Source organism: Miscanthus floridulus, chromosome 8 (assembly GCF_019320115.1).
Source record: "Miscanthus floridulus cultivar M001 chromosome 8, ASM1932011v1, whole genome shotgun sequence".
NCBI lineage: Eukaryota > Viridiplantae > Streptophyta > Magnoliopsida > Poales > Poaceae > Miscanthus > Miscanthus floridulus.
The window spans coordinates 8,560,369-8,584,172 of NC_089587.1; the positions used below are offsets into that span (position 1 = coordinate 8,560,369).

Consider the following 23,804-nt stretch of genomic DNA (forward strand, 5'->3'; position numbering starts at 1 on the left):
TTGAGGTAGGACCCGTCGACGACGCGCCACCAGTGGTCGTAGTCCACCGTGAAGTCCTCCGGCGCCGGCTTCCCGTACACCCCCGGCCTGCGAGCCGTTGAGCCAGTACGGCGGCGTCCGCACCCGCTGCCACTCCGAGGGCCACCGTGTGTCGCGTTCCGACGGGCCCGTCGGCACGCGGTGCACGCACGAGTTGAGCCAGATGTACCATGCCGCGTTCGCGTCTTCGTCGTCGGCGCACATCGGCGGCTGCTGCCGCTTCCTGGCATCGTAGCACTCGTTCGTCGTCGGTCTTCGGAGATGCCGACGGCGGCGATGGCGACAAGCCGGCCGTGTCGGAGTCGGAGTACACGGGGGGCGTGGACGGAAATGCCAGTTAGGACGACGGCCTCGGCGTCGAGGACTCGCTCATCGCCGAAGACCGTGCGGAGGAGCAGAAGGCGTGGGCGACGCAGGCCGATGAGTCACACCGGGAAACAGACCGCCGCGAGGAGGGCGGCGAGAACGACGGCAACGGCGCGGAGAACGGTGGCGGCGAGGAGCACGAGTGGCGGGTGTGCAACGTGAAGGCCGGCGCCGACTACATCCCGTGCCTGGACAACGAGAAGGCCATCAAGAAGTTGCGGCCGGAGAACTTCCGGCGGTACGAGCACCGGGAGCGGCACTGCCCCGACAAGGGCCCGACGTGCCTCGTCGCGCTCCCCATCGGCTACCACCGCCCCATCGAGTGGCCCAAGAGCCAAGACAGGGTACGTCCGTCCGCGTCTCTGAATCTCCATGCGGCAATGCATTGCTGACTAGTGGTCGTTCGTCGTGCCGGCGGCGACGTACGTGCAGGTATGGTACAACAATGTCCCGCACATGAAGCTGGTGGAGGTGAAGGGCCACCAGAACTGGGTGAAGGTGAGCGGACAATGTTAGATCGTTGTGTGTACCTCTGTGTGTAACCGTAGAACCGGATAGACCTCGTCGCCTTTCTCTGTTGCGACGCAGCAGCAGCGTAGACGCCGGTGCCGCGGCGTTGTAGGCGTCGTGGTGGCGATGCCGCGAAGTCCAGTGGCGACCGTGGTGACCCTGTGGCCTGTAGAGGCGACGGCGGTGGTGGGGCATCCCGTCGCTGGCAGCACGCTTTAGATCGGTTTAGGTTTACTGTAGGTGGGATGGCGGCTGCTCCGTTGAACCTCATAGTGCGAGCCGTGATCCCCACCTCCCTTTATATATGTGCTGCGCGACAGGGGCCCACCAACCATATTAGGGTTGGGCTCCCCCGATCAGGGAGCAGAGACAATGGCCCAATAGGCCGTTGGGCCTATTGGTGGAGATCAACTAACATTCTCCCCCTTGATCTCACTACCATCTTTCAATTTCATTTACTTTTGTTCATTCCATTACAGATTAACGCATAGAGCATGTCTCATCGTCACGGTCCATTGTCGATAGACTTAACAGCTACAACACACTACTCTGTTTTGAAATAGATACTTATCTTTGGGTCTTCTTTTGTCCAGGAATTTTAGGCTTTCCCTTAAACCCATGCTAGCTACATGTTCTCTGAACACCATGTTCTCTGAACATGTTGGGTGGTAAGCCTTTTGTAAGCGGATCCGCGAGCATCTTTTCTGTACTTATATGCTCAAGACTTATGACTTGATCTCGGACTTTATCTATCACAACGTAATACTCTATGTCAAAGTGTTTGGCAGCACCACTTGACTTATGTTGTGAGCATACTGTACTGGCAGATTATAATCGCAGTATAACTTAAGTGGTCTATAGATGTCGTTGAAAGCATCTAGGCCCCTAGTTGGATTTCGATGATTAATGTCAATACAAGATTACTATGACTAACGTGTGTTTTGCAGAGGCAATTAAGTTAGGTCATGGTAATGGAGATCGATTGGGCAATCGAGGTGGTCATGCCCCTACGATGGAAATCGTTTCGGTTTTCAAAGGATGGACGACAAGGTTAAGGATGACTAGTTCTAAGTGTCGATTGGAGTTGGAGAGACACTTAGAGTAGTTCAGGACTTTGTTTTTCCTTTGGCCGTACTATAAAGGGGGGTATGGACGGGTAGCTTGACCTAGTTGAGTCTAGTGAGTTAGGTGTGGTGCACACTTATTAAAACTAGCTCTAGGTAGCTCCTATGAATGTCTAAGATCCCTTGGAGCAAACTTCATTCACATATGATCGAGAGTTGGAAGTGAATGGAGGGTCAAATGTTGACCGGACACTGGCGCCGGTGTGATCGGACGCTGGCCGCAGGGTCCGGTCAGTTCATTTGATCAACAGATTGCGTTCGGTGCGACTAGACGCTGGAGAGGTCAAGTGACTAGACACTGAAAGGTAGCGTCCGGTCGACTCCACTAAGGTTCCAGAGAAGGGAATCTGCGACCGGACGCGTTAGGTCAGTACTGACCGGACCCTGAGGGTTCAACGTCCGGTCGAGTCCAGTAAGCATCCAGTGATGGTTTCATGCGACCGGACGCGTCCGGTCAGTGGTGACCGGACCCTGCCAGCATCCGATCAATACATTTCCACTGGCTCGCGGGTGGAACTGACCGGAGCGTCCGGTCAACATGACCGGAGCGTCCGGTCACCCCGCAGAAGCTCATAACGATTCGTTTTTTAGGCTGCCTTATAAATAGAAGCTCCACTCGTGTGTGGAGTCACTTTTGCTTATTCCAACAGCTGAGAAACATATTTGTGAGTGCCAAGAAGAGCAAGGTCCTAGTGAGGTGATTGAGATTTGAGAATCCAAGAGAGTAGCCTCATTAGTGAATCAAGAGTAGCTAAGTGTGCATCCATCTTCTCATTAGGCTTCGCGTGGTCAAGTGAGAGTTTGTGCTTGTTACTCTTGGTGATCGCCATCACCTAGATAGCTTGGTGGTGGTTGGGAGCTTGGTGATCACCCGGCAGAGCTTGTGGGTGACCCAACTCAAGTTGTGAGCGGCTTTGGGTGATTCGCCGTGACGGAGTGTCAAAGAATCAATCCGTAGAGAGCACTTGATCCTTGCGCGGATCAAGGGGGAGCTACACCCTTGCGCGGGTGCTCCAACGAGGACTAGTGGGGAGTGGCGACTCTCCGATACCTCGGCAAAACATCGCCGCGTTCCTCTCTCTTTACTTTGATCATTTACTTTGAGTATTTACTTTGAGCAATTCAATACTTGTCTTTACATTCATAGAATTGCCATGCTTGAGTAATTTTGGAACATAGGTTATAAGTCCTTTATGTGTTAGTTTGATAGAAATACTTTTCTAGGCACAAGGTGTTAATTTGGCTATCCGTAGGATTTGATTATTGCAAGAAAATTTAGAATTAGCCCAATTCACCCCCCTCTTAGGCATCTTGATCCTTTCAATTGGTATCAGAGCCTCATGCTCGTGTTTTTAAGCTTAACCGCTTAGAGCAAGATGTCTCACGGAGATGGACCTCCTCCTATCTTTGAGGGAGATGACTTTCTATATTGGAAAATCCGCATGGAGGCGTACTTAGAAGCTCTAGATGTTGGTATTCTTAGAGCCGCCTCTTAAGGCTTCCCAAAACCTCGGGATGCTACTAACCTACAAGGCGATGAGGTTAACTATGAAAAATGGAATACAAAGGCTCGAAACACCATCTTTAGAGGCCTTTGCAAAGATGTGTTTAACCGTGTAAGGAACCACAAAGACGCCCATGCACTATGGTCGGACGTTTGTGCGCTCCATGAGGGAACCAAGAGTGAGCGTGAGGAACGCTATCATCTTGTAATTAAAAAGCTAAATTCTTTTGAGATGCTTCCCAAAGAAAGTGCTAATGAGATGTATTCTTGTTTAAATGTTCTTGTAGAGGAAGTCAATGGGCTTGGACTTACTCAAATGTCACCATCCGACATTGTGAGAAAGATCTTGAGTGTCCTCCCCATTAACAAATATGGGCACATTGTGACCATGCTACATTAAGGTGATCTTTCCACCGCTACACCGACACAAATATTGGGAAAGATCAATGCTCATGAGATGTACATGCACATCACGCCACAAGATGGCTCATCCTCTACAAAGAAGAAAGAGAAGGACTTAGCATTCAAAGCTAGCCAAGATAAGGGCAAAGCAAGACTTGAGTATGAGAGCTCAAGTGATGAAGATGATGAAGAAAGTCTTGCTCTCATGGTGAAGAAGACCGCCAAGATGCTAAAGAAGCTAAACAAAAGTGGCATCAAGTTTGACGGCAAGAAGAAGAAGTTCTTCACTAGCTCAAGAAGAAAGCCAATCTTCGAGATGGATTGCTATAATTGTGACGAACTTGGCCATCTAGCTCATCAATGCACAAAGCCCAAGAAAGACAAGTTCAAGAACAAGAACAAGGGCAAGAAAGATGACTCAAGCAATGAAGATGAAGATGAGAAGAAAAAGAACAAGCCATACAAGAAGAGAGATGGCAAAAAGAGGAACTTCTACAAGAAGAAGAAGGGTGGAAAGGCCTACATTGTCGATGATTGGCTCACGGACATTGATTCATCAAGTGGATCATCCGATGATGATAGTGACAATGAGAAGGTGGCCGCCACTGCTATTGATCTTGCATCTTCACCGCCACCATCGCCATCATCCTCTACACACCTATGCCTTATGGCAAAGGGTGAATGCAAGGTAACTAAGAGTGATGATAGTAGTGATGATGAGTAAGCTAGTGATGATGATAGCGATAGCGATGATGATGATTCACCTACATATGATGATCTTGTCAAAATACTAAGAAAATACACTAAGATCATTAGAAAGAGTAGAGCTACAAATGAAAAGCTTGATGCTAAAAATGATTCACTCTGAGCTAAATGTGATACATTAGAAAAGGCTAACGTTGAGCTCAAAGAAACTAATGATGCTATATCATCCAAACTCAAGGAGATCAAATCTTCTAAGAAAGAGCTTAAAGATAAACATGATAAACTTGAGTGGGTGCACAATGAGCTCATCACTAGCCACAACAAGCTAAAAGTGAATACACTACTCTTAAGATCAATCATGATACTCTTGTTATTGCTCAAGAATTTTTACCAAATGAGCCACATGATGCTACTAACCATGTTGTCAAGATTGATATAGCTACTTCATGTGATGATTTAATTGATGAAAGCATTGAGCATGGATCTAGTTGCAAAGGCAAACAAGTGGTTGAGTGCAATGACTATGATGAGTATGTCAAGCACAAGAGTGATAATGAGAAGCTCATGAAAGATCTTGAAGAGATGAAAAGCCACAACACCATTGTGCTATAAACTCTTGATCATGACAAAGAGTTGATCCTTGAGAACAAGAAGCTCAAAGAAGAAAACAAGAAGCTCAAAGAAGAGAAGAACAATAATGTTCTTAAGGAAGAGAACAAGAAGCTCAAGATGAAGAAAGAGCATCTCAAGGTGGGATTGAGCAAGTTTGCTAGAGGCAAGCATCTCCAAAGTGAGCTACTCATGAATACCATCATGAAGATGGATAGAAGTGGTATTGGATATGTGGCAAGTGTAGAGAAGAAGAAGGCTCAAGCTCAACAACAACAATCAAAGCCAAAGTCAAAGCCAAAGAGATGTTTTGAGTGTGGACAAGAATGCCACTTTGCTCATGAGTGTCAAACTCCACCACCACAACCCTTGCCCAAGCATGCTAGACCCTTTGCTTTCAATGCTCACTACATACTTAAAAAAGATTCTAGTGGAAAGATAAAAGTCATGTTCTTAGGACCCCCTAACAAGAATAGGCCTAAGAAGATTTAGGTGGCTAAGTCACTTGTTGAGAAGGTGAAGGGCCCTCAACAAGTATGGATCCCTAAAGCTTGAATCTCTTGTGTGTAGGTGAACTACAAGACCGGTGGAAGTCATTGGGTTATTGATAGTGGTTGCACTCAACATATGACCGGTGACCCTCGTATGTTCACCTCACTAGATGAAGAGGTAGATGGATAAGAGAAAATAACATTTGAAGATAATTCAAAGGGCAAGGTTAAAGGATTGGGCAAAGTGGCAATATCAAATGATCATTCTATCTCCAATGTGCTCTATGTTGCTTCATTGAGCTTCAACTTGCTATCCGTTGGGCAATTGTGTGATCTTAGCTTCCAATGCTTGTTCACCGAGAAGGAGGTTGTTGTATCCAAGGTAGATGACAATCAAGTGATATTCAATGGATTTAGATACAACAACTTATATCTAGTTGACTTCACCTCTGAAGATGCAAATTTGAAGATTTGCCTATTCACCAAAACAACACTTGGGTGGCTATGGCATAGAAGACTTGCTCATATTGGGATGAGCTCACTCAAGAAGCTTATGAAGAATAATTTAGTGAGAGGGTTGAAGGATGTGAAGTTTGAAAAGGACAAGCTTTGTAGTGCATGTCAAGCCAGCAAGCAAGTTGCAAATACTCATCTAACCAAAGCTTTCATGTCAACCACAAGAGTGCTAGAACTCCTACACATGGATTTATTTGGACCAACAACATACAAAAGTTTGGGAAGAAATCTCTATTGTCTTGTGATTGTGGATGACTATTTAAGGTATATATGGGTGTTCTTCCTTCATGACAAATCCGAAGTTGCATCTTGCTTCAAGAAGTTTGCCAAGAGAGCTCAAAATGAATTTGAAGTGAAGCTCAAGAAGATTAGAAGTGACAATGGCAAAGAATTTGACAACACAAATATTGAAGCCTATTGTGATGAAATTGGAATCAAACATGAAGTCTCCGCAACTTATACTCCTCAACAAAATGGTGTAGTTGAGAGGAAGAACCGGACTTTGATCACTCTTGCAAGGACAATGCTAGATGAGTACAACATCCCCGAAGCTCTATGGGCGGAAGCAATCAACACCGCATGCTATGCATCAAACCGCCTATTCCTTCAAAAGTTCCTTGGCAAGACACCTTATGAGTTGCTCAATAGAAAGAAGCCAGACGTCTCATTCTTTAGGGTGTTTGATTGCAAATGCTACATCTACAAGAAGCGGCAACACCTAGGGAAGTTCCAAAGACATTGTGATATAGGTTTTCTTGTTGGTTACTCATTGAAGTCCAAAGCATATAGAGTATTTAATCATGCCACCGGCTTGGTTGAAGAAACATATGATGTGGAATTCGATGAATCTAACGGCTCCCAAGGAGCATATGAGAATCTTGATGATGTAGGTGATGAACCATTGAGGGAGGCCATGAAGAATATTTTGGTGGGAGACATCAAGCCAAAAGATGATGAAGATGATGTACAAGTCATTGATCAACCCTCTTCATCAAGTGTGCCACAAGATGGTGAAAAAGATGGGAGAGTAGAAAATGAAGATACTCATATCTCCCATGAGCAAATGGTGGTACAAGCACAAGATGTTGATGCTCCACAACCTTCTCCCCAAGTGGTCAATAGAAGAAATACACCTCTCCTATAAGATTATCCACAAGATCTCATCATAGGGAGTCCATCAAAGGGAGTAATGACTCGATCTCAAAAACTTACTTCATTTATTGCTCATCACTCTTTTGTCTCTTGCTATGAGCCTACCAAGGTAGAAGAAGCTCTTAAAGATTTGGATTGGATCAATGCCATGCATGAAGAGTTGAACAACTTCACTCGCAATGAAGTTTGGACTCTTGAAGAGCGACCAAAAGGTGCAAGAGTCATTGGAACAAAGTGGGTGTTCCGCAACAAGCAAGATGATCAAGGTGTTGTTGTGAGGAACAAGGCAAGACTAGTTGCAAAGGGGTTCTCTCAAGTTGAAGGTTTGGATTTTGGAGAGACCTTTGCACTGGTTGTAAGATTAGAAGCCATCTGTATCCTTCTTGCATATGCATCATATCATGAAATGAAACTATATCAAATGGATGTGAAAAGTGCATTTTTAAATGGTTTTATTAATGAACTAGTCTATGTTGATCAACCTCCCAGGTTTGAAGACCCTAGATATCTTAATCATGTTTATAGGTTGTCCAAGGCACTATATGGGCTTAAGCAAGCCCCAAGAGCTTGGTATGAGCGCCTTCGGGACTTCCTCATTGAGAAGAGCTTCACCATTGGGAAGGTCGACACCACACTATTCACCAAGAAGCTTGATGGGCATATCTTCATTTGTCAAGTATATGTTGATGATATCATCTTTGGATCATCAAATAAAGACTCATGCAAAGAATTTGGTGAATTGATGTCAAAGGAGTTCGAGATGTCCTTGATTGGTGAGCTTACATTCTTTCTTGGTTTTCAAGTCAAGCAAATGAAATAAGGCATCTTCATCTCTCAAGAGAAATACACAAAAGATCTTCTCAAGAGATTCAAGATGGATGAATATAAGCCAATCAAGACACCAATGCCTACCAATGTACATCTCGACCTAGATGAGGGAGGTAACCCGGTTGATCAAACTCTTTACCATTCTATGATTGGTAGCTTGTTATATTTAACCGCATCTAGGCCCGACATTATGTTTAGTGTGTGTATGTGCTAGATTTCAAGCTAGTCCTAAGGAAACTCATTTAATAGCCGTAAAAAGAATCCTTAGGTATCTTAAGCACACACCAAGCATTGGCCTTTGGTATCCCAAAGGAGCTTTATTTGAATTAATTAGCTATTCTGATTCGGATTACGTTGGATGTAAAGTTGATAGAAAAAGCACATCCGGAGGGTGCCATTTGCTTGGTAGATCACTTGTGTCTTGGTCCTCCAAGAAACAAAATAGTGTGGCTTTGTCCACCGCCGAAACGAAATACATTGCCGCGGGTGCTTGTTGTGCACAAATATTATATATGAAACAAACTTTGCTAGACTATGGTGTAGTTCTAGAAAAGGTACCTCTTTTGTGCGATAATAAAAGTGCGGTAAAACTTGTAAATAATCCGGTTCAACACTCTCGCACCAAACACATAGATATCCACCATCACTTTCTAAGAGATCATATTGCTAAAAATGATATATCACTAGAAGGTGTAAGAACCGAAGATCAATTAGCGGATATCTTCACTAAACCGCTAGATGAGGCTACATTTTATAGATTGCGGAATGAGCTCAATGTGCTTGATTTTAGTAACTTCACTAAAAATTGAGCTTGTGTTGTCCCTTGCATTCATTGTAATATACAACATGTTAAATTTTTGGCAATGCATATAGGGCTTGTCTAACATGGTTAAGATAACCACCGAAAAGCGTGTGAAGAAGCTTAACCTTGGATCAAACTTGACAAGCAACTAGATTTACTTACATAGTAGTGCATATACATGGATGTTGTTTTGTCGTTTTGTTCCATTTGCCCTCTTATTGCCTATTTTCTTAAAAAGAATTATAGCCTAAGGCAAAATATTTTGAAAAATATGAGGGTTTGAGAGAGGTCACTCATATCAGTCCCAATTGGTGTTTAGTTGGATCTTATTCAAGTTGGGACTTGATTGGGAACAGGCAGCGCGGAGGAACTCTGAAGATTTGCTGGAAAAGGTGCACCGGACGCTGCACCGAACGCTGTTACGCTGCTGTCCAGCGTCCGGTCAGTTCATAGGAGGTGAACTGCTGATGAAGGAGTGACCGAACGCTGCGTTTGTGCGTCCGGTCAGGAAGGGTTCCAGCGTTCGGTCGTTTGGAGAAGGAACTGGCTGTACTGACCGGACCCTGCCTGCATCCGGTCATGGACCACCGGACACGTCCGGTCCCGATTCCAGAGGAATTGGACCTCTCTGGAATCGACCGGGCGCTGGGTGGTAGCGTCCGGTCGCTACCACTGGAGCATCCAGTCAGTGGATCTCACGCGGTTTCAGATCTCTTCCTCGTTTCCTTCTCTGTTACGCGTGGGGCCCTCTTTTAACTGCAGCCCTCCCGTGCACTCTTGGTCTATTCCACGCCGCCATCACCGAGCTCTAGCCCTAATCGTTGTGATCGCCATAGCCACCACCTCTGTGCCAGCCGTGCCCTAGCCGTTGTAGCCCTCCCATGCCTAAGCGCCGCAGCCACCGTCTCCAAGCCATCGCTGTCCCACGCCTCTGACTCCACACAGCCGCGTCTACGCTGAACCGCCGCGCCAACCCTAGCTCGCGCGCCACTGAGAAGTGCCACCGCCTCACTCGTCGTCGACCACCAGCGCCGCTTTTGTGCTTCGTTGTGCCCTGGTGTGACCTACGTCATCGACTCACAACCGTTGTGCCGTCGATTTTGCCGGTAAGGCCATGCCCCAGCAACCACATTATGCTGCTCGTGACCTAGATTGATTCAATCACTGATGTCAAATCACATCCAGGGCCGCCGTTTCATCGAAGTGCTTTGCAACCTAACCCTAGATCCAGCCGGTTTTGAGGTTTCCCCCGCATGACGTCTCTTCCTTTTCTGGATCGCTGATCGTCAGGTAGCATGCCCGTCGTCTCAATTTCACACCTACATTGCTTGCTTCCTAGGTCTTTCACATCTATTAGACATGTTGTATTTATTTGTATATCCATCTATTCCATCGTGCAACGAGTCGGTGCCATTGAGGTTCTTGTGGCAGTTGGCAGTCAACTCAGAGCCAAGCTCGCGAGTAAGGATCGAGGCCAAGCCTCAGAAGTGTCAGTTTGATAGTTGATCTTCATCAGCGGCAGTTCATCCTCTTGTTAGATCAGATGGCTCGCACCAAGAATATTGGTGGTGGTCCAGGTGATGATGATCGGAGGCCCCTGCCTCGCCAGCCTGCAGGACCAAAAGGCAAAGCAACAAAGCAGGTGACATCCAAGAAGCGCAAGTACCACGATGCAGAGACAGAGAGAGCAGCTACAGTCACTGAGGCCACAGAGCATGCTGAGAGAGGTGGTGCCCAAAGTGGAGTTGTCATAGCAGATCAGTTGGCACCAGATGCGCAGGGCAGACTGAGGGAGATCGAGAGACTTCATGGTAGTCCACCTAGGACTGTCATGATGGTAGGACATCGTCTAGCCATTGAGGAGCCTCAGTGTCAGGGGGAGTCTCAGCAGGAGTCACAGCAGCAGCCCCCACCAGCAGAGCCTCAGCCAGCTCAGGACACTCAGGAGGGCCAGCAGGCCGAGCAGACCGAGCAGGCACCCCAGCTACGCCGCTCTAGTCGTACCAGTGCTATTGTTCCAGCGAGGCCAGCTACACAGCGCAGGGGTTCACGCCCACCGCCCAGACCACAGGGTCCATCTCTAGTGGTACACCTTGACTTGAGGGACGCTACGGCCAGGTAGGTTCGCCAGCTGCGTTTTGTTGAGTTTGACGTGTGGTTCCCTCCGAGGAGGGATGAGAGAGCAGCTGAGGGTTTCTACACACCGCTCCAGGAGGACTTCTACAACACATATTTGAACAGTGGGGCAGTGTTTAGATCTCAGAGAGTCTGTAGTTTAGAGTCTATTGTGGCAGCAGCCGGAGAGCACATCCGCCCCTACTTATCATATTTGTCGGGGCTCACAGATCTGATTGGCCGGACAGGAGTATATGTACCATCTTGGGTCTGACAGTTTTATGCTTCACTCTATGTTGATCCGCATCACAACTTCATTCACTTTGCATTCAACGATAGAGATTATAGGGTGATGAGTTTCAAGGCCCGGGAGATACTGAGGTTACAGGATTAGCCTGTCAAATTGCATGAGGTGTGTTATGGACAGCAGGAGCCTCCCAAGCATCCTCATGGAGGGTTGGTGCCTCCTACAGATCTGGTGTGACATTGCTTCAAGGAGCCCTTTGGTGAGGGGTCGAGTAGGAACCCCAGTGACCTGACTCCTACAGCTCGTGTGCTAGAGGACATTATTAGGAGGACACTACTTCCTAGGTTGGGATACAGAGAGGGTCTGACTCGCCTACAGCTCTAGCTCCTAAATGCCCTGATGCAGCAGACCATGTTCGACATCTGGGATCTCCTTCTATCAGAGATGGAGGATACTATTGCTGAGGGCTTCAAGGGTCGCAGACAGCTTCCTTATGCACATTGGGTCACATTCTTGATGCTCAAGTCTGTGTAGGTCAGGACCCCTGAGATGGTTGCAGAGTACAAGTCTGCCACCACTGAGTTTCTTGCATATAACATGGCATAGAGGATCAGGCACAGCACTCCATAGGCACCTGCTTAGCCCAGTCGTCGTCCAGATGTTCCTGAGTGAGCAGTTCAGTAGGACAAGATTATTAGAGGCATAGCCACTACAGAGGAGGAGCAGCTTGAGGCTCAGCAGGGGATGACCGAGTCCAGTGATAGCTTGGATGATGACTATTTGCCGATTCCTCAGATGCCTCCATGCAGACATAATGCAGAGGCTGGCAGTTCTAGCTTAGCTCCACCAGCACCGCAGATGGACCCCACATTGATTGCCATTCTTGAGCGGATGCAGTAGGATTAGGTATGACAGGCATAGGAGACTGTTGCCAACTTTGCACAGTTCCAGGCTCGTCAGGACGAGTTTCAGAGATAGCAGCAGCTCCTTCAGCAGCAGCAGCAGATGCATCAGCAGTAGTTACTCATGCAGCAGCAGTTTATGGGATTTATGCAGCATGTAGTGATAGCACTTGGGGCCCCACAGCCATAGCCTTCGCCCTAGCTTGCTCAGCCTACCACCACTTCAACGACTCCAGCTATATAGCCCAGTGGGCTTCAGAGTCAGAGATAGCCTCCAGCTCCATTTGCTTCACCCATAATTCAGGTGTCCCAGTGTTTGTCCTCACCAGTGGTTGCCCCGCAGTTCACTCCATATCACATGGGCTTCTCACTGGAGCAGTCACCCTCGCTATTCGTGCCTAACACGTCAGTCTCTAGGAGTCTTGGAGCATCCTTCAGCGGGTTGACCGGCATGCCTACTCCACCACACATGCATACCGCCGGTCCTTCAACAGCAGCTCCAGTTGCAGTGACTACTCAGAGGCTCCTGTCGTCTGTCGCCTCTTCGGATCCTATGATAGACGTACTAGCAGCTTCCTAGGCAGCACCTGCCCTAGCTCAGACCCAGACCGCTTCAGCAACACTTCCTGCTTCAGAGGGTGAGTCAGTTCAGAGCTTAGGGTCAGATGATGATGGCACCTAGTTTCATCTTGCTCCACATACTTCAGCGCCCGGCTCGTCCGCTACAGCCCCGCCGACCGACCCTTAGGTTTTGGTGTTTGACGGCAAAGGGGGAGAGGGTTTGAGTATATAGACTTAGGGGTAGCGATATTTAGGGGGAGCTAGTTTTATAGTATTAGCTTATTATATACATTTGGAGTTTTATTTGTGTGATACACTATTACTATTATGCATTCATGTGTTACTTTCCTGCATATTATTATATCTATGTGATAGTGATATCTACGTGTTTGTGATATATGACATTTGTGCTCTCTACTTTGTATTATTTATATGTCATATCACTTATGTAATGCTCATTTGCTTTTGCTTCTGTGTTTATACTCTGGTGCAAATGAGCTTTGTTATTTGTACTCATGCTTAATTCATATCCTTTGAGTACATTGTGTTGGCTTGGGTCATATAAGCTTGACTAACACTTTTGTTCTTATTGATAAAAGCTTATATGAACCAAGCCCATCAAAAACCTCACTCTTTCACATACTCGAGGTGGTATTGTCATCAATCACCAAAAAGGGGGAGATTGAAAGCATCTAGGCCCCTAGTTAGATTTTGGTGATTAATGTCAATACAAGATTACTATGACTAACGTGTGTTTTGCAGAGGCAATTAAGTTAGGTCATGATAATGGAGATCGATTGGGCAATCGAGGTGGTCATGCCCCTATGATGGAAATCGTTTCGGTTTTTAAAGGATGGATGACAAGGTTAAGGATGACTAGTTCTAAGTGTCGATTGGAGTTGGAGAGACACTTAGAGTAGTTCAGGACTTTGTTTTTCCTTTGGCCGTACTATAAAGGGGGGTATGGATGGGTAGCTTGACCTAGTTGAGTCTAGTGAGTTAGATGTGGTGCACACTTGTTAAAACTAGCTCTAGGTAGCTCCTATGAATGCCTAAGATCCCTTGGAGCAAACTTCATTCACATATGATTGAGAGTTGGAAGTGAATGGAGGGTCAAATGCTGACCGGACGCTGGATCCGGTGTGATCGGACGCTGACCGTAGGGTCCGGTCAGTTCATTTGATCAACAGATTGCGTTCGGTGCGACCGGACACTGGAGAGGTCAAGTGACCGGACGCTGAAAGGTAGCGTCCGGTCGACTCCAGTAAGGTTCCAGAGAAGGGAATCTGCGACCGGACGCGTCCGGTCAGTACTGACCGGACCCTGAGGGTTCAACGTCTGGTCGAGTCCAGTAAGCATCTAGTGATGGTTTCCTACGACCGGATACGTCCGGTTAGTGGTGACCGGACCCTGCCAGTGTCCGGTCAATACATTTCCACTAGCTCGTGGGTTGAACTGACCAGAGCGTCTGGTCAACATGACCGGAGCGTCTGGTCACCCCGTAGAAGCTCATAACGGTTTGTTTTTCAGGCTGCCTTATAAATAGAAGCTCCACTCGTGTGTGGAGTCACTTTTGCTCATTCCAACAGCTGAGAAACACGTTTGTGAGTGCTAAGAAGAGCAAGGTCCTAGTGAGGTGATTGAGATTTGAGAATCCAAGAGAGTAGCCTCATTAGTGAATCAAGAGTAGCCAAGTGTGCATCCCTCTTCTCATTAGGCTTCGCGTGGTCAAGTGAGAGTTCGTGCTTGTTACTCTTGGTGATCGCCATCACCTAGATGGCTTGGTGGTGGTTGGGAGCTTGGTGATCACCCGGCGGAGCTTGTGGGTGACCCAACTCAAGTTGTGAGCGGCTTTGGGTGATTCACCGCGATAGAGTGTCGAAGAATCAATCCGTAGAGAGCACTTGATCCTTGTGCGGATCAAGGGGGAGCTACACCCTTGCACGGGTGCTCCAACGAGGACTAGTGGGGAGTGGCGACTCTCCGATACCTCGGCAAAACATCGCCATGTTCCTCTCTATCTTTACTTTGAGTATTTACTTTGAGCAATTCAATACTTGTCTTTACATTCATAGAATTGACATGCTAGAGTAATTTTGGAACATAGGTTGCAAGTCCTTTGTGCGTTAGTTTGATAGAAACACTTTTCTAGACACAAGGGGTTAATTTGGCTATCCGTAGGATTTGATTATTGCAAGAAAATTTAGAATTAGCCCAATTCACCCCCCTCTTGGGCATCTTGATCCTTTCAGTCGTCAACCACCTTCAAAATCGGGTATGAACTTCTTTAGCCAGTTCATTTGCCCGTTGCCTCATAGCACGCTATAAACTGTCATACATTATGGATGATGTAGTGATGGTTTGCTTTGAGCTTTTCCATAAAATAGCTCCCCTTTGTGAGAGTGAATACATACCCCGACGTGGATTTTCTATCATCTCCCGCATAATCAGAATCTGAATATCCCACTATATGGAGTGAATCAGATCTTCTATACGTCATCATGAGGCCTTTCGTTCCTTGCAAATAACGCAAGACTTTCTTTACTAATTTTCAGTGTTCTGTTCTAGAATTGCTCTGGAATCTGCCAAGTAAAACCCGGTAACAAATGCCAAGTCAGGGCGCATCCATACTTGAGCATATTGTAAGCTTCCGACAACTGAAGCATATGGAACCACTTTCATTTGATTGAGCTCATATTGGTTCCTGGGGCATTGAAAATCCCCACATCTGTCGCCCTTGACTATAGGAGCAGGTGATGGACTACATTTGTGCATACTGAATTTCTTTAAGATTCTTTCTATGTATGCCTTTTGTGACAGTCTTAATACCATTTTTCTTCTATCTCGGTGAATCTCGATCCCTAGAACGAACGAGACTTCACCAAAATCTTTCATATCAAGTTTTGAGGACAAAACATCTTTGTCTCCTGTAGTAGACTGACATCACTACTAGCAAGTAAGATATCATCCACATACAGGACAAGGAAGATAAACTTCCCATTCTTAAACTTTACATAGACATAATTGTCCTCTACATTCTCTTTGAAACCCAAAATTCTTTATGGTCTGATCAAACTTCAAGTACCACTGTCTTGAAACTTGTTTTAATCCATAAATGGATTTCTTTAGGCGGCATCCCATTCGTTCTTTTCCTTCCATGACAAAACCTTTTGGTTGTGCCACGTAAATATTTTCCTCTAAGTTTCCGTTGAGAAATGCCGTCTTTATATCCATCTGATGTAATTCTAAATCGTAATGTGCCACTAATGCCATTATGATTCTGAAGAAATCTTTACATAAGACTGGGGAAAAGGTCTCATTGTAATCAATCCATTCTCTTTGCATAAAGCCTATTGCCATAAGTCACGCTTTATATCTCTCTATATTCCCTTAAGAGTCAAGTTTTGTCTTGTAGACCCATTTACAGCCTACTGTTTTGGCTCCTTTAGGAATTATATTCAAATCCCAAACTTTATTGACATTCATTGATTTCATTTCATCTTCCATGGCCTCAAGCCACTTTGATGAATGATCACTACTCATGGCTTCTTCAAACGAGGTGGGATCATCCTCTATTTTAAATTCCTTAGTGTTGTACACTTCATAATCAGCATGAATAGCTGATTTTCTAACTCTTTGAGACCTTCTAGGGGCCTTCACATTTGGCACATCTTCTGTTTGAGGCTGCTATTACTCCCCCTCATGTGTGGCAATAGGTTCTATAGGATCCTAAAGAATAGGTTTCTCATCGTCATTCATTGTTGCCATAGGTGGGATAACAACAGGTGCTGACACTACAGTATCTAGCACTGTCGGTGCAGCGACAACAGGTAGTGAGAAAAATGGCCCATGAATCATTGGAGTGGGCGCATACACCCGCTTTACTTCAAGGTCAATTTCTCGAGCTACCATGCCCCCCCCCTCATCTTTTCATCCTCTAGGAAAATAGTGTGTTTTGTTTCCACAAACTTTGTATGTCTCTCTAGACAGTAGAAACAAAAACCTTTTGACTTTTCTGGGTAGCTAATAAAATGGCAACTTATTGTTTTGGGATCTAGCTTCCCAATGTTTGGGTTAAATACTTTAGCCTCAGCAGGGCTCCCCCACACACACGCAAGTGGTTTAATGAGGGTACTCTTTCTGCCCACAACTCATACGGTGTTTTGGGCACCGACTTTCTTGATACTCTCTTGAGAATATGAATGGCGGTTTTAATGCCTCCATTCACGGGCTCAACTGTAAGGTGGAGTAACTTATCATACTGCGCACCATATCCATTCATTGTACAATTGCGTCTTTTAGCTACTCCATTCTGCTGAGGTTCGCCCGGTATAGAATACTGGGCTACTTTGTCATTCTCCTATAAGAACCCTACATAAGGTCCAAGAACTTGGCCATATGGGGTATGCCGACCGTAGTACTCCCCCACGGTCAGACCTGACTATCTTTATCTTTAAATTGTGTTGGATTTCAACTTTTGCCTTAAATATCTACATTTATCCAATGCTTCTGTTCTTTCTTTGATTAGATAAATGTAGACATAACGGGAGTAATCATCTGTGAATGTTATGAATGAATCATTACCATCCACACTCTTTACAGGAAACTAACCACAGATGTCTGTGTGAATAATCTATAAAATTTCTGCGCTTCGTTTATCATCTTTCTTACTTTTCTTTATATACTTTTCTTTTATGCATTCTCTACATTGTTTTAAATCTAAGAGCTCTAATGGAGGAAGAATATCATTCTTAACTTGTCTTTCTATTCTCCCCCTCGAAATATGGCCTAAACGACAGTGCCATAATTTCGACGATGCATCGTGAGCTCTCTTATGCCACCATTTCTAGAGTGACTCTTTGTCACCAGCTACTTTATCAGCTGGGTAGCATATGTCTTTGAAGAGCCAGTGAACTGACTCTTTATTCTATCGAGGTATTCGGTGACCGTGTCATACTCTGGGATTGAGCCCACAATTGCAGGCTCAATCGTGTTCTTTATCACAACCAAACATTTCATATTGGCAGTGACCCACTTCCTATGCTCAAAGTCATAGGACATCTTTTGGGATTCAAAATCCCTTTCTTTAGTTGCTCAAACGGCATCATTCTCTTTTATCTCCCTCACCGGTGCCACAGAATCAGTGGAACACGGTGAGGTGACTACCCAGTCCACCTCAGCTAAGATGAAAACCAGGTCAAATATTTTCTTAACATAGATATAACACCATTTGCATGTCTTGATTCCAACGTTGGTCAAAATCAAAACATATAACTGTTCGTATACACTAATTCTACATCACCGTTGGGCAGAAATAGAATTAATGCATAAATCATTAACTTTTACATCTGTTCTCATACACTAATTCTACATCACCGTTGGGCAGAAGTAAAATTAATGCATAAATCATTAAAATTAGACAACTGTTCTCATACACTAATTCTACATTACCGTTGGGCAGAAATAGAATTAATGCATAAATCATTAAAATTTACATCTGTTCTTATACACTAATTCTACATCACCGTTGGGCAGAAGTAAAATTAATGCATAAATCATTAAAATTATGATATTGTTATTAACAACGTTGGTCAGAAAATAACAACATCATAATCATGTCAAAACTCTTTTTCTCCAATTAAATACCACATTGGTTCAAATAACTGGAGAATAAACATTTTCTTTAGCAGCGGAAAAACTTTCTTTTTCTCTAATTAAATACCACGTTGGTACAAATTAACTAGAGAATAAATAATTTCTTTAGCAGTGGAAAAAATATTCTCAATTTCTTGAATTTTTACCCACCGAGAAAAAATACTTTTTCTATTTTCTTTTGAGTCATTTTCTATTTTCCAGGGAATAAAACTTTTACTGGAAAAAGAAAAAACAAAATTGACTCAAAAAGCGTACTATTCTTCAACCCAGCCAGTGAAAATAGCCCGGCCCACTTCCTTTTACCGCGCGCTGCCCACACCCAGGCCGCAACCTGGGCCTGGGCCGGTGAACCCGCTCGGCCGCGCGCCCCGCCTGGGCCAAAACTGGCCCGCTCCATCTCAGCCGTTCATCCAGCATCGGATGGCGACATGCGCGTTTCGCTCGGTATAAAAACCGACGCCGCGGCCGGTGCCCGAAAAACCCTAGCTCATTTGCTCCTTTGCTCTCTCTCTCTCTCTCTCTTCGCTCTCTCTGTCGCCCCTCTCCTTCTTCTTTCTCTCTCAGCCGCAGCAAGGTACCGAGCGACGCAACGAGCGAGAGTGAGCGAAGGCGGTGGAGTGAGGCGGCCATGGCGCCGTCGCCGGCCCCCTCGCCGACGCACGTGCTCCCCAACGGGTGAGCACGCCGCCGTCGAGCGGCCTGGCCGCGGCGCCCCCTTGGCCGAGCCCGGCGAAACGCTACCCCCGGCTCGGCCTTTCTTCTCCCGCGCCGGCGAAGGGCCATCCCGACGCACGATGAGGTAGGTCCGCCCCCTTTTCTCCCCTTTCTTCTTCGATTTGGATCTCGTTTCTCTTATCCGAACCGGTGATGGGGATTAGGGTTTAGACTGTTCTTCTTCTTTCTTTGGTTTTTGTTTCTTTTCTTCTCTGGTTCTCTTTTGGTGCTCGGATTGAACCGATTTTAATCTTCTTTCTTTTCTTTTCGGAGTTCATTCGAATGGGGATCTAGGGTTAGGGTTTCATTTTATTTTGATTTCTTTTTATTTTCGGAGTTCATCCGAATCGGTTCCCTTCCCCTTCTTCCCCCTTCCCCTTCTTCTTTTGGGATTAACCTGATTTGGGATGGGGTTAAAAATTTGGGTTAGGGTTTCAGGATTTGACTCTTTTTTGGGCCGAAAACCCTCTTCTTTTCTTTTGGATCTTGTTTCTCTTTTCGGTTGAGTCTGATTTGGATTTCTTTTGATTTCTTTTCTTTTCTTTGATTTCTTTTCTGATTTAGGGTTCAACTCTGTTCATCTTAAGGCCGAAACCTTTTCTTTTCCTCCTTTCTTTAACCCAGTTAGGGTTCAAGTGCCGAGGGCCCTTCTTTTTCTTCTTCCCCGAGCTATTTGCGCGGGTTAGGGTTAGGGTTCTTGAGATCCTTTCCCCTTTCTCTTCTCTGATCCGAACACGAATGTTCTTCTCTTGTTTTCTTGCCGCACGCCGGTGAGGACAGTGGTGTGGCACTTTTCCCCGCGCGGTGGCGACCGGTAGTCAGTGACATCCGCCACCCCGGTCTTACTTCTCTTTTCTTTTACCTGGTTAGGGTTAGGGTTACACACTGGCAACCTATCTCTGATACCATTGTTAGATCGTTGTGTGTACCTCTGTGTGTAATCGTAGAATCGGGTAGACCTCGTCGCCTTTCTCTGTTGCGACGTAGCAGCAGTGTAGACGCCGGTGCCACGGCGTTGTAGGCATCGTGGTGGCGATGTCGTGAAGTCCAGTGGCGACCATGGTGACCCTATGGCCTACAGAGGCGATGGCGGTGGTGGGGCATCCCGTCGCTGGCAGCACGCTTTAGATCGGTTTAGGTTTACTGTAGGTGGGATGGCGGCTGCTCCGTTGAACCTCATAGTGCGAGCCGTGATCCCCACCTCTCTTTATATATGTGTTGTGCGACAGGGGCCCACCAACCATATTAGGGTTGGGCTCCCCCGATCAGGGAGCAGAGACAAGGACCCAATAGACCGTTGGGCCTATTAGTGGAGATCAACTAACAGACAGTACCTGACCTTCCCCGATGGTGGCACGCAGTTCATCCATGGTGTGCTGCACTACATCGACTTCCTGCAGCAGGTACCATGCATCACCAATGGCCAATGACCAGGCCATGGTTTGTTTGTTTGTTTCGATCGCTCTGGTAGAAAGTGTATGTAGAGTAAGGAGGTTACTCTGTGTTGTCTGGCCAGTCCGTCTACGCCATCGCGTGGGGGAAGCACATGTGGGTGGTGCTCGACGTCGGCTGTGGCGTGGCCAGCTTTGGCGGCTACCTGTTCGAGCGTGACGTGGTGACCATGTCGTTCGCGCCCAAGGACGAGCACGAGGCGTAGGTGCAGATGGCGCTCGAGCGCAGGATCCCGGCCATCTCCGCTGTCATGGGATCCAAACGCCTGCCTTTCCCCAGCAAGTCGTTCGACCTTGTCCACTGTGTGCGGTGCCGCGTCCCATGGCACGCCGATGGTGCGCCGCGCCGCCGCCCCTATTCCACTGTGCGTCCTCCTTGTCCGAGATCCCTTGCTGACGATGCCAAGATTGCCGTGTTGTCGGATACCATAAAAAGGGGTACCCTAAGCAAGAACTGAAAAGATTGCTTAGACCTTACAAATATCAAAGCCGAAGGACAACCACGAGGCCTCGGCCGATTCTCCGATTCACCCCGCCGAGGCCCTCTCGCCGAGGCCGATTTTCCGATTCGCCCCGCCGAGGCCCTCTCGCCGAGGCCGATTTTCCGATTCGCCCCGCCGAGGCCCTCTTGCCGAGGCTGATTCTCCAATTCGCCCCGCCAAGGCCCCTCGCCGAGGCCCTCTCACCGAGGCCGATTCTCCGATTCGCCCCGCCGAGGCCCTCTCGCCGAGGCCGATTCTCCGATTTGCCCCGCCGAGGCCCCTCGCCGAGGCCCTCTCGCCGAGGCCGATTCTCCGATTCGCCCCGTCGAGGCCCCTCACCGAGGCCCTCTCGCCGAGGCCGATTCTCCAATTTGCCCTGCCGAGGCCCTCTCGCCGAGGCCCCCTCGCCGAGGCCCTCTCGTCAAGGCCGATTCCCCGATTCACCCCACCGAGGCCGTCTCGCCGAGGCCGTCCTTCTGGCAGGCTGTCCCATCCATTTAATGCCCCTGAATGCACCCACTACGTCAGCCACGATCGGCAGGGTACAGCAACAGGAGCGATGGGACAACGGTCAAATCTCCTTTTTACCATGCCCTGCGGCCACATGCCCTGCACTTTTCCACCTAAACCGGGTACGACGCTGACCACCGAGGCCCCCGCATCATGCTTAGGTCACCTCCCAGGCCTCTGCGCAGTCAGCCACAAACACCTGTCAGGCCTCGACGCGCCACCAAGTAAAAAATTCACAAGGCACGTCATGTCACCTACAACGGAGGCCATGCTGACTAGACGTCAACGAGGACCCCTACGACTTCAACAGCCTCAGGCATGGCCGGCATGACGCACCAGTGATCAAGTACCAATTGCCATTCCTAACACTGTGCTGCTACAGGAATAGGCCACAATACTAGATCTTCCTTCCTCGCTAAGGCTCCACATGTAGCTCTCTCATGTACTCCTGGCTCCATCCTTGTGGCTATAAAAGGAAGCAGCGAGGGCCGTTTCTAGAAAACGGGACCACGCCGGTCCTCACGCGCAAACGCACTCACTCAATTCACGCACGCTCCCTCGCTGCCTGAGAGCAGCATCTCAAGCAGCCCGCACCACTCCACGCCGAGACCTGGGACTAGCTCCCTCTCTCACCCAGCTTGTAACCCCCTACTACAAGCACTTCGGTGCAAGGAATACAAGATCAATCTCCCAGACTGGACGTAGGGCTCGAATTGCCCGAACCAGTATAAACCTTGTGTCTCTTTGCATCACCATCCAGAATCGGGAACACACAGTTCACATTTACTGGTTGGTTGAGGACCCCCCGGTCCGAAACACCGACATGTGTCCTCGTGCAGGTGGCGCTCTCCTCCTGGAGCTGAACCGCGTCCTGCGCCCCGGCGGTTTCTTCGTTTGGTCCGCCACGCCGGTGTACCAAAAGCTGACGGAGGACGTCGAGATCTGGAAAGGCACGTAAAGTTCCGATCACTCGCCGCGATGCCATGCCATGGCCATGGCCATGGCCACGAACCGATCGAACAGAGCCAGCTGTCGGGGTAGCCTTCTACCGGAGTGGCCCTCAGAGTGGCCGCGGCGGGTGCGGACGCCGCCGTACTGGCTCAACGGCTCGCAGGCCGGGGTGTACGGGAAGCCGACGCCGGAGGACTTCACGGTGGACTACGACCACTGGTGGCGCGTCGTCGACGGGTCCTACCTCAACGGCCTGGGCATCGACTGGTCCAGGGTCAGGAACCTCATGGACATGAGAGCTGCATACGGAGGGTAATCACTGTTGCATTAAAGCCTAGTCATCATGCCACGTCAGCATGAGAAACCAACGTGGAGAGGTATGGACCTAAGTGATACGGCGTACAAAGTTTATGGACCCAAAAAACCACTTTAAAAGTTGATGGACCTAACTAAAACCTCCTCACAAATTAATAGATCTCTGGTGCATTTAAACTCATAGAACAATGACATACTATATGGCACTGCTGATCTACAACTGCATAATATGGCCAACCGTGATCCCGTAATTCTGCAGCATCGTTGTGAACTTACGACGACTACAGTGGAATTCAGCGAGGTGCTTCAATTCTGGGTAGCCGCTGGTAAGGGCTCGTTTAGTTCCCAAAAACTTTCCTAAAAAGTGCTACAGTAGTTATCACATCGAATCTTGCGATACGTGCATGGAGCATTAAATGTGGACGAAAAAAAATTAATTGCACAGTTTGTTTGGAAATTGCGAGACGAACGTTCGAACGTTTTGAGCCTAATTAGTCCATGATTAAACACTAATTGTCAAATAAAAACGAAAGTGCTACAGTAGCTAAATTTCCAAATTTCGCGAACTAAACACGGCCTAACTGGAATCTACAGACAACAAGAGGATTTCCTGGCAGGTAACCTCTGGAAGTTGTTCAATAATGCATCGCTCTGCTCGACTGCTCGTCGGGCAGAACTGCAGAAGATAAGACGTGACCCTTTGGTGGCCACGGATTGGCATGGCATCGGCATGCTGCAACACAGCACAGCCCGCTGCCGAGCCGTTGCGATGGACGAGCAGTAGCCATCCACCGACTTGAACTGTTAGAGGCAGAGCATCAGACAACCGTCAGCGGCCGTGCAGTGCCCCTGG

General features: G+C 47.4%; 1 pseudogene; it reads left to right on the forward strand.

The window, feature by feature from the left end:
* Positions 1-175: 175 nt before the first annotated feature.
* Positions 176-22,952, forward strand: LOC136468529 (probable methyltransferase PMT27; annotated as a pseudogene).
* Positions 22,953-23,804: the final 852 nt, after the last annotated feature.